The sequence below is a fragment of the Phoxinus phoxinus genome (genome assembly GCF_949152265.1).
Source record: "Phoxinus phoxinus genome assembly, chromosome: 10".
NCBI classification, from domain to species: domain Eukaryota; kingdom Metazoa; phylum Chordata; class Actinopteri; order Cypriniformes; family Leuciscidae; genus Phoxinus; species Phoxinus phoxinus.
In genome coordinates, this window is record NC_136885.1 from 14,177,729 (window position 1) to 14,188,247 (window position 10,519).

The 10,519-nt window shown below is 35.2% G+C and overlaps 1 protein-coding gene across 2 annotated transcripts in view; it reads right to left on the bottom strand.

The window, feature by feature from the left end:
• Positions 1-4,581, bottom strand: part of osbpl3b (oxysterol binding protein-like 3b) — a 70,509-nt gene extending 65,928 nt beyond the window's left edge. For both annotated transcript variants that reach the window (XM_079626420.1, XM_079626419.1), the window contains exon 1: positions 4,188-4,581. The gene's annotated coding sequence lies outside the window, so the exon portion shown is untranslated. The remainder of the gene's footprint in view (positions 1-4,187) is intronic.
• Between the last annotated feature and the right edge of the window lie 5,938 nt (positions 4,582-10,519).

Sequence of the window (10,519 nt, forward strand, 5' to 3'; positions counted from 1 at the left end):
CACAGAGCACATCAAATATGTTCAACAGAAGCTCAAACGTACTTGTTTGACACACATGAACAAACTTTATTGTTTCTTGAGGAAGCATGTGTTAGTCAAGTCAAGTCATCTTCATTTATATAGCGCTTTTAAAATGTAGATTGTTTCACAGCGGCTTTACAGTGATAAACGGATAATTTAAGGTAACAGATATTGTTTTGGTTTTATAGCGGTTCTTGAATAAAGATATTTTCCTGCTAAAAAAGTTAGTTTTGATTGATTCACTTCCGTTGCAACGATCATTAGTTATTAAATTAGAGACCGCTAAGACGACACAGTTCTCTCTACACAGACTTTAAACGCAAACCTGTGATAAACGCTGACTGCGCTCACGTGTGCATCAATAATGAATTCTATAGTTATGCGCATTTGAATATATGTGCGCAGGTTTGTAATTCCCTACAAACCAAGCCTTAACAAACTACTTGTCTGGCCTTAAAAAATTTTAGACAGAATTTTATCACTTCGGGGTAGATACGCGAAACCAAAATTATCCCGACAACGCTTTATCTGTAGAGTGGTAAAGGATTGCTGAAAGATGAAATTCTTGCAAGTAGTGTGTTTAAATATACTTTTTAATTACTATTAGCCTAAATATAAATATAATAAATTTAATAAATGTAATGCTAATTTTAAAAAAAAATAATCAGTTTTCTGTGAGGGAAGATTTCACTGTGGGAATTGCCCTCTTTCTATAACACAAAGACAGCAATTAATATAAATGACACCAAGGGAAAGTTGAACCGAGCTATTGATATCAGCTGTCTACAGCACAGACTGTCTGAACAGACATAATGAGATAATATGTCATTACGGCTTAAACACAATGTTAAAGATATCAGATTTTGCCTCCACAAAGGTGAACACGCAGCATGTAAAAACAAATTGCTTTAAATAGACAACATATTAAATACAGTGAAAACCAGACAAGTCTGAGACAAAATGGTGTCTTTCCATCTAGTTGTAACCTCACCCACCTGTTTAGGTCTAGAAATCACATCTCTTATGGATGAGGAAGTCAGACAGCGGCAACACCTGCCACTGCGCTTGAGCAACGACAACATCTGCTCTCAAAGCCCCTGCACATACTCTCACTCCATATCCACAACACATTTCATGCACACAGTTGAGATCATAGAGAGCTTCACATAAGAAACATTTCAAAGAACCACAGAATCAAACCACTTTCACCCTCCTGAGGTCTCTTATCAAACTCAACTTATTTCACCTCACACTGTGACTATGGCAACAGCGTGTGTGGTTTTGTAAAACGGTCCTGAGCTCAGGCTGCTGTCCTGGTGTGAAAATAAAGGTGTATTTTCTTGTTAAAGGACACTGCTACTATGTGCAGCCACATGCTGAGGAGGATTACCTGCAGTCGCAAAAGAAACCAAAAAGACAAACATCTATGGTGGATGTCCACTTAAAACTTAAACTTCTTCCCAAATGCTCTGGTCCAATCATTTGCCCACAGTTAGTTTAAATATATACTTATATATGATGTACCTAGGAGTGTTTTTCACACTCACAACCACTAATCTGAGAGCTGGGCTGGGAATTGGAGAAGCTGTAGGAAACACAAAGAGTTGAAGAAATGGAAAGTGCCCCATAATGGCACCATAATACAATATTGATGGAAAAGGAAATTACAGCCTCTAATGCATCCTTTAGGTTTGTCCAGTCTGGGATACCAAGCACAGAAATAGAAGCCAGAATGGATGATATAGAATGGAATATTATTTTAGTTTATTTTTATGAGAAAGGGCAATGGACACATATAGAGGACTATCACATCCCGTTGCAACTATTATGTACTAACATTTAAATTAATAATTTGATTGTGTACATACATGGGTTTTTTACATTGTATTTATTTTTTTAAATAAATCTTACACATCTATAGGCCTATAACTAAGTAGTAAAGCTTTAATCTGTTTACAGATGAAATTAACTCATTTAATAATTGATTGTCTTTACAACAGAACTGAACCAACAGTGAACTGACTTCAGCTGAACAACAGCCGAGATGCATCATTTTTCTGTTATCACTGTAAAGCTGCTTTGAAACAATCTGTAGGCCTATTGTATAAGCGCTATATAAATAAAGGTAACTTGACTTGACTTAAAGACACCTAATAAAAACTGTGATCCATAGCAATGTTATAAACACTTAATTGAACCATTATTTAAACAACATGAGATATGCTAATTAATTAATTAGGCTAATTAATTAATAAGAATTCATCACAATTAAGTGCATAAATATTAGATGAAAGTCCTTAAATGAAAACATTTTAAAACTACTTTACTTAGGCAAATAAATAAACAGATATTACAAAAAGTGGCAAAAATATGGTTTAGTTTTTTCCCCCTATATCGTTGAACTTAGAGCTATCTCTGAAATTATTTTGAGTTTGTCAATATGTCTGGTTGACTTTCTTACATTTGCATTCTACGTCTGTTCTGTTTGTCAGTCGACATATTGTTACAAGTACAAATTAAACTTTTTTAATATTTTCAATTTGTAACATTTTTAGTTAATACAAATAATTTATTGTACTAATTATTTAACACATTAGGTTGCAAACTAGTTTAAAATGAATGTCTCATGACATAGTGGCACTGATCATGAGGCAGGATAACTGCAGTCATTCATCATTTTAGATGTTATTAAAGACATCTGCGGCCTATCAGATTCATTTTCAGTCCAGACTCCAGTCTGTTAGAAACAAGCCTTTTCACACATCACTTCAAAAATCCACTGGTGTTTAAGCTACGCAGAGGACAATTTGACACCCTATTCCATCCAATCATGTTTCGAAACACTGACACAGGCTGAAGAAATTTACAAACACAATCCCTCTGACTCAGCGTAAATGTGTCGTGTACATCAATAAAATATTGGGCTTTCGTTACGCATTGAATTTCACTGTGGGATACTGTGTAAAATAATCATTATAGGAATCTCTGCAGAAATCCTCTGTCCTGTTCAACTGCTGTGCTCAGTTTCCAAAATTGTAATGCATCGAAGTCTGTGTTTCTTGGAGTATTGTTTATAGAAAGTGACAAATAAAGAGATAGGGGGAGAGAGAGTGAGAGCATCCACCTCATAGCTTCTACTCTCAATGGCTGTGAAGGAAGATAAAAGAGTCCACCCCCAATATATGTTGCTGTGAAAATATTCACAAATTGGCCACTGAGGCAGCTCATTGTCCCTTTAAATAATGTAGCACTTGCAACAAAATTATTTTTTTTTTTAAATGTACTTCACCGGCACACAGTTCTGGTTAGGACTAGTACATACATAGAAAAACACATTTCACAATCTGTTACCATGGTGACAGGGACATGACAAAAGAGTGTATTTCTAATGGATACAGTGCTCTTGTCACATTCAGATAGTGGTCAGAGTCAGACACCAAGTAGTTCAGACCTTTCAAATACATGCTTTGACATTAACTGTTAAAACCAAACCATCATCATCACCTTCATCATCTTCACTTCCAAGTACATGCCTTGTACTGAGGCAATTAGATAAGCTTGTAAGTTACTTTAGAGTGCTTGTTATTTAATACATGTTGAAGTGCAAGCACCAAATTTCCTACTGCAACTTTAATGAACCTATTTGCATCTAAAGAGAAGTCATCAATAGAGAAAGACTCTTAATACTGACACATGCGTACAACGAATGAAGAAATATGAAAGTCACTTTGACAGGCCAACAAAATAAAAATCACCTGTGATGCCTTGTGCATTTAAGAAAATAGTCTACCTTAAATAATGACATGAATTGTATTGTTTATAATGAGTACCAACACTCAAAATTAAGATAACAATGCATGCAGCCATTAGGCAACTCTCAAACTGAAACACTAACAGAAGACTTTTCTTCTCATGAGGGAATTTTTAGTTACAGCTGTGCATGAATTCCTGTCGTCCACGCCCAAAATAAAATAGTTTCCAAGAGGCATCAGTTATTATAGCGTTTTTACAACATCTTGACTTGGAAGATACACTGCTTAATCATGCATGGACATGTTTCCAGACTGCATGGCATGCAGAACACATGAAATAGTGAAAAGAACGAGGAATGACATAACGTTAGTCAATAGCAGTAGAACGCAAAATTGAGGAAGTTTTTAACTTACCTTTTAAACTGAAGTAACTAGTGTTAAACTGACCGCCACTTCCGGAGGATAAGAGAACTGCGGAGGGAACTACGAAATGTATCCGCGCGGCATCTTGTCGGCCACACAGCGTATCAAGCGCAAAATAATAACAAACAGAACAGATTTGTGAGTAGACTGTCGCCTCTTTTGAAGTTTACGTTAGGTGTTAACGAAACAGACCTCCAAACAATAAAACTGGATAGATTTAAATATCGAAACAAACCGCCATTATTCAACATGTAGAAATAAAACGATTAAATGAAGTGAAACGAGTCTGAAGATGCGCTGCCCTCGCGCTCACTGTGCAAATAAACGGTGCTGCAACTGTTGTGCGCGTGGGTTCCGCGAGCGGTTCACAGACGCAACTGATAGTGACCTTAACCAATCAGCGGGGGAATTACCACCTACGTCACTGGTAGAGGCGGGGCTACACCGGGTTGATAGCACCTTTTCCGTGACGTCGCCGCATCTCAGAGCTCACTAGTTCTTGGAAGCGTCTAAATGTTTTTAAGCACCCAATTTTGTCGCTCTTTGGATACTTTGATGAATATAAATGGTTATTTTTTAACACAGTACATACATATCCTAATTTATTAAATACATCTTTGCTTAACTGCTTCCCCTGGCCAGCAACTTGACATTTTAGACATTTGGTGATGGATGTTGGTCCTTGTGAAGGTCACTCCAAAGTCACGTTGTGTACAACTTTTATAATGTATTGCATTATTCTGGGTTTTTTTATATTCTTAAACTTTCCTTGACTTTTGACACAAAGATGAACCTCATAAAGACAACAACACAGTGAATCCATATACCCAGTTGGACATTACAACTATTTGAAATGTCTATTTGAATTTATTTTTGTTTATATAATAAACCTATAATAATGTTAGTCAAATGATGAACATATTAATTTTGAGGAAAGATATAGCCTAAAGCCCATGTACTTTTTGGTTTGGTCATTTGTATGAATGACACTCATAGCTGAAAACGTATATTCACCAGCTAGGTTTCAGAAACTCAGAACGGTCAAAACCTGTGAACGACAAACAAGCTCAGGTGTCCCATTAAATGAAAAGGTGAGACAAAGTTGAATGAGTCTGTTTTTCACTGTAAAAAATGATTGTATTGTAAAAGACTAAAAATACAACAGTAAAAACATGTTAATTGGTTAACAGTATAGGCTAATAGATGTATTAAACTGTAAAACCTTACATTTCATGTAATTTTACGGTCAAGTTAAATGTACCATTTTTGGAAGTAAAAAAAAAACATAAACTGACATTCACAGAATTCTCTGTGTGAAACTTCACATTTGATTTTTTATTTTTAGCCTATGTTTTTTCTTAGTTTTGTTGTTGTTGTTGTGCACATTAGGGTTTCATGTTACATCTTATGTTGTTAAAAATGAATGTTTATTGCATTATTTTACTGTCTAGTGTTACAATGATGGTGTTTTGTCTATGCGTATGACACTGTTTGCACCTTCAGTGTGTTATATACCAGAGCTTCACTCTCTAAAAAAAATGGGAGAAATGTGGAGAAATGTCATAAAGGGATATTTCACCCCCAAAAAAATATAATTCTCGTAAAATGTAAAAAAAATCATTTACTCATCCTCAAGTTGTTCAAAACATGTATTTCTTATTCTGAACACAAAAGAAGATATTTTGAAGAACATGGGTACCCAAACAGTTTTGGGGCACCATTGACTTCCATACTTCAAAAAAAATACTATGGAAGTCAATGGTGTATATCAACACTGTACAAAATTGTTAAACAAGAATAAACTAATTTTTTAAAGTCAATGTAATTTAAGTTGTAATGACTTAAACATCCATGTATGGCAGCAACTTTTTTTCTTTCTTTTTTTTACAGTGATACTGTTTGATTACAAGTTGTTTGGAACAACGTGAGCGTGAGTAAATAATGACAGAATTTTCAGTTTTTGGTGAACTATCATTTTAAATAATTGAACGTTTAACTTTATTTTGGACCCACTTTATTACTAACGTTTAAATGAATAATTCGATACAATGCACTTAATGTGTACATACATGTTTGGTAACACTTTATTTTACAGTGCCGTTGTTACACGTTACATGCAGTTACTAACAATAAATTACGCATAATTACATGCAACTAACCCTAAACCAAACCAATAGCAAGTACATGTAGTTAATCATTATTACAGTACTTAAATGTATAATAACAGTGTAATAAAGACATCTTAAAATAAAGTGTATCCACATGTTTTTACATACACATGTAATTAATCTATCAAATCTAATTAATGTAATATGTCATTAATATCTGTAATTACATCTTTAATTACACTTTTGACCCTTCCCTTACCCCTTAACCCATCCTTAAACCTAACCAGACCATTAAACCTGTCCCTCACCCGTATCCTGCAATACAACATCAACACAATAAGTTCATTGTGCCTAACAAATATTTTTTATGTATACGTACAGTTAAACACACCTCATATAAAGTAAATTCAAATATATAAAATGTATTAAAACTAAATTATTAAAACTAAATCTACACAATCCCAAAAAGTGAATAATTGTGATAATTTTCATGAAAGTGCTAATGGTTTGGGTAAATGGAGCGGCACTACGCATTCAGTCGTGGAGGCACCTGACACAAAAGGTTGGGAATCACTGCTCTTACACAGTCATAAACACATCACATTTATGATGCTATATTGATTTATGATGTTTCCGTAATGTTTTAAGGTCATTAAGAATGCATGCCATATCCTTTTTGTTATATCCACTCAGGCACATCAATTATGTACAGGTTGTCACTATAATGACAGTATACGTCACCAATAAGCATTGGACAACCCTTCATAGAATGAATTATTAGATAATTAACCTAAATAACTGTAGAGCATTCAAGAGTGTTCAAGAGCATCCAAGCCTTTATTGTGATGTCAAAACCAATCAGCAGCAAAAAAAAGACAAGCCAAATAATACATGGGTAGCTCAATGTATCTTTCATCAGTTTGCTGTTGCCTGTAATGGAGGAGAAAGTAAAAAACAGAGGAGGGATGTTGAGGGTATTGTTAGTCATAGTCGGACATGCTGTGTTTTATGGGGGTGTGTTCACCAAGCCGTGCATATTTTTAGCACATTCCCGGGGTATTACACACACCCTCATCATTGAGAGTGCTCATGTGTGTTAGAGGACACAGTACTCATTCATGTGAAGTGGGTTTGTGCGTGACTGCACTGGAAATGTGTGGGCTTCCACCAGAAACTAGATGCAAACAATAATCACGCAGCATTATAACAGATCGCATCTACAATCACCCAACATTTCCAAAGCGCACAGTTTGAGAAAGTCCCCATACTGGTGAAATGTGCTTTGTTAAGTCTTTAACTAAGCAGCATTACATCAATGTTTGTCTTTATTTTTGAAAATATTTGCAGCATTAAACGACACTACATGTTGTAACTGCCTCTAGTTAAAATGACATGTGTAGACAAAATTACTTTTATTTATAAATAATTCAATTAGTACAGCTATAATCCATACAAACGTACAGCGGTGGTTCTCAGCCAGGGGGCCAATAGGGGGCCTCTGCAAACTTATTTCAACTCAGTTATATGAACATAACCTTAATTGCTTAAATGCAATGAATGAATGAATTACAACAGAAGAACAGGTACATATCAGCATATATAGGAAAGCCTTCAAATATGGTCTCGGACAAAGGGGTTGGGGGTGTTTTAAATAAAACCCACTGCAACACAGGGCTTTAGTTCAGTTGACAGAAGATTTCTAAAGAAAGACAATTCTCCCATCTAGTGTTGGAATTAAGATACTACAAAACTGTGGTTTCATTTTCTACTAGTGGCCAGTTTCCTAAAAGCTGAAGTTATGTATAGATCTTGCGTATTCGGCAACAGCATTTATCACTGTCACCTTAACAAAATATTATGTTGAATTATATAATATAAATATAATATAATATTATATTATAAGCTTCATTTTTATGTGGGCATGTCTAAATCCAGTTTAAAAACCTGATTTGTGTAATTATCTAATTTTCTAGCAAAAAACATTTAGCAACCCTCTCAATATATATATAGTGGTGGTGGCCAAAATTATTAGAACGGTAATATTTTTTAATGTTTTAAACGAAGTCTCTTCTGCTCAAGGCTTAATTTATTTGATCCAAAATGCAGCAAAAACAGTAATATTATGAATTGTTTTTTACAATTTAAAATAACTGTTATCTATTTGAATATATTTTAAAATGCAATTTATTCCTGTGATCAAAGCTGAATTTTCACCATCATTATTCCAGTCTTCAGTGTCACATGATCCTTCAGAAATCATTCTTTTGCAATTTGCTGCTCAAGAAACATTTATTATTATCATCAATGTTGAAAACAGTTGTGCACAATTCCTTTTCAGGATTCTTGGATGGATAGAAAGTTCAAAAGAACAACATTTATCTGAAATAAAATGCTTTTGCAACATAATAAATGTCTACTGTCGCTTTTGATCAATTTAATGCATCCTTGAATAAAAAACTCTCACTGACCCCATTTCTGAAGCCTTGGTGAAGCAAAAGAGACTTCTTTTAAAACATTAAAAATTCTTAATAATTTTGGCCACCACTATTATAGATATATATATAATTTTTTTTTTTTTATAAAATTACAAATACAGCCAAGTTAATGTGAAATTTTGTGAAGTTTATTTTGAACTTTTTGACTTTTTGTCTATTTGACATTTTCACACCTAAAAACGAGGGATTTGCGCCCTCTATTGATTTAATAGAGTCATGGATCCTTAAAGTTATTTGTGGAACGTACCAATCATTTAGTAGATGACAGTGAACTATACTATTGTTATAGTGTCTGAAGAAGTCAACAACAGTTATGGTTTACTCTGACAATATTCACAGAAAAACTTTCTGCATTGAGGAAAAATTACTATGCAGTAAGTGACATTGAAAAACATTATAGACTGCCAGTAGAAGGCCATTAAAAAAATATAATAATGTATATATAATTGCAGTCCCTTATACACCTCCAACAATGGCTGTACAGATTGCTGTCATTCTTCAGCTCTTTGTATGCAGAGTTGTCAGTGAAAGGATCTGTGTACCCAAGCGCTCAAGGACAACCAGTGGGCCGACTCACATTGCTGCTGTGAGACATGCTTTTCATTTGTTTGAAAAAGGTCCTGAAGTAGAAATAAAAAGAATAGGGGAGATGGGGGACGGTTGCAACACTTTTTTACATTTCCTTGAGTTTCTCAGAGACTTTTTGTGTTGAAAGGCAAACATTTTAATACAATATACCCACAGCCGTCAGCTACCCACACTGCTGCAACATGTGTACATATGATACGTACAATTTATACTTGAATAGACAAAGTCACATGTTGTAATTTACCCCATAATGGTGTATCCCATTGGTTACCAACATGTAACCAAATTCAAGGTTATTTTGGCTAGAAGTGGGTTACTCATAGCCCGGTTATATCGGGTCTAGTTAACCTAGATGGTGAAATGACGGCTATTGCTTACTGGGTATTTGGTGTGCTGTTCGAGGGGAGGGCTACATGATCGGAGTTTGGCCTGAACCCAGTGTGCTGCCCCCATACCCCTGAACATATGTGAGTCGGCTATGTATACACAGGCCTCCTCTTGTGCTGATTGGGGAAATCATTTCAACGTGTTTGTCAATAAAACATATTTTTTTGTTGCATCACTGCATCAATAGGACGAGAATAATGGTAATATAAATGTTCCAAAAGTTCCAAGTCCCTAACCAAGTGGGAACACATCACCATAATGGTGAGTTCAAATAAAACCATTTGAGGAAATCAACATCAATTTATGAAACAAACATTTAAAAAAAATTGTATTGACAATTCAACATTCAAAATGGCTTTAGAAAATGAGTGAATGCAACTAAGGAGAAAGATAGCTGCAGAAGTGACGGAAATGAGTGAAAAATGGTCCTGCCTTGAAAACTCTTTTGCTTATGGTACTCAAACCAATCAAGTAATCGTAACTTGTTTTTTCTGAGGCCCTGTCCCAAGTGGAACCCTAAGCCTCCTGTGATCTTTCTCCCCTTTTGTGATGTAATGCCGCTTTGACTGTCGAGTAGAAGTCTGCTGCGGAGCTCATGGGCCTGCGGGCTCGGCACAAGTGCACATCAAGGGGGGATATTGGCCACAAAGGGGCTTCTGAAATGACAAATGGGACACCCTACGGTGCACAGTCCTGTGGACTTAAAGGAACACTCCACTTTTTTTGGAAATAGGCTCATTTTCCA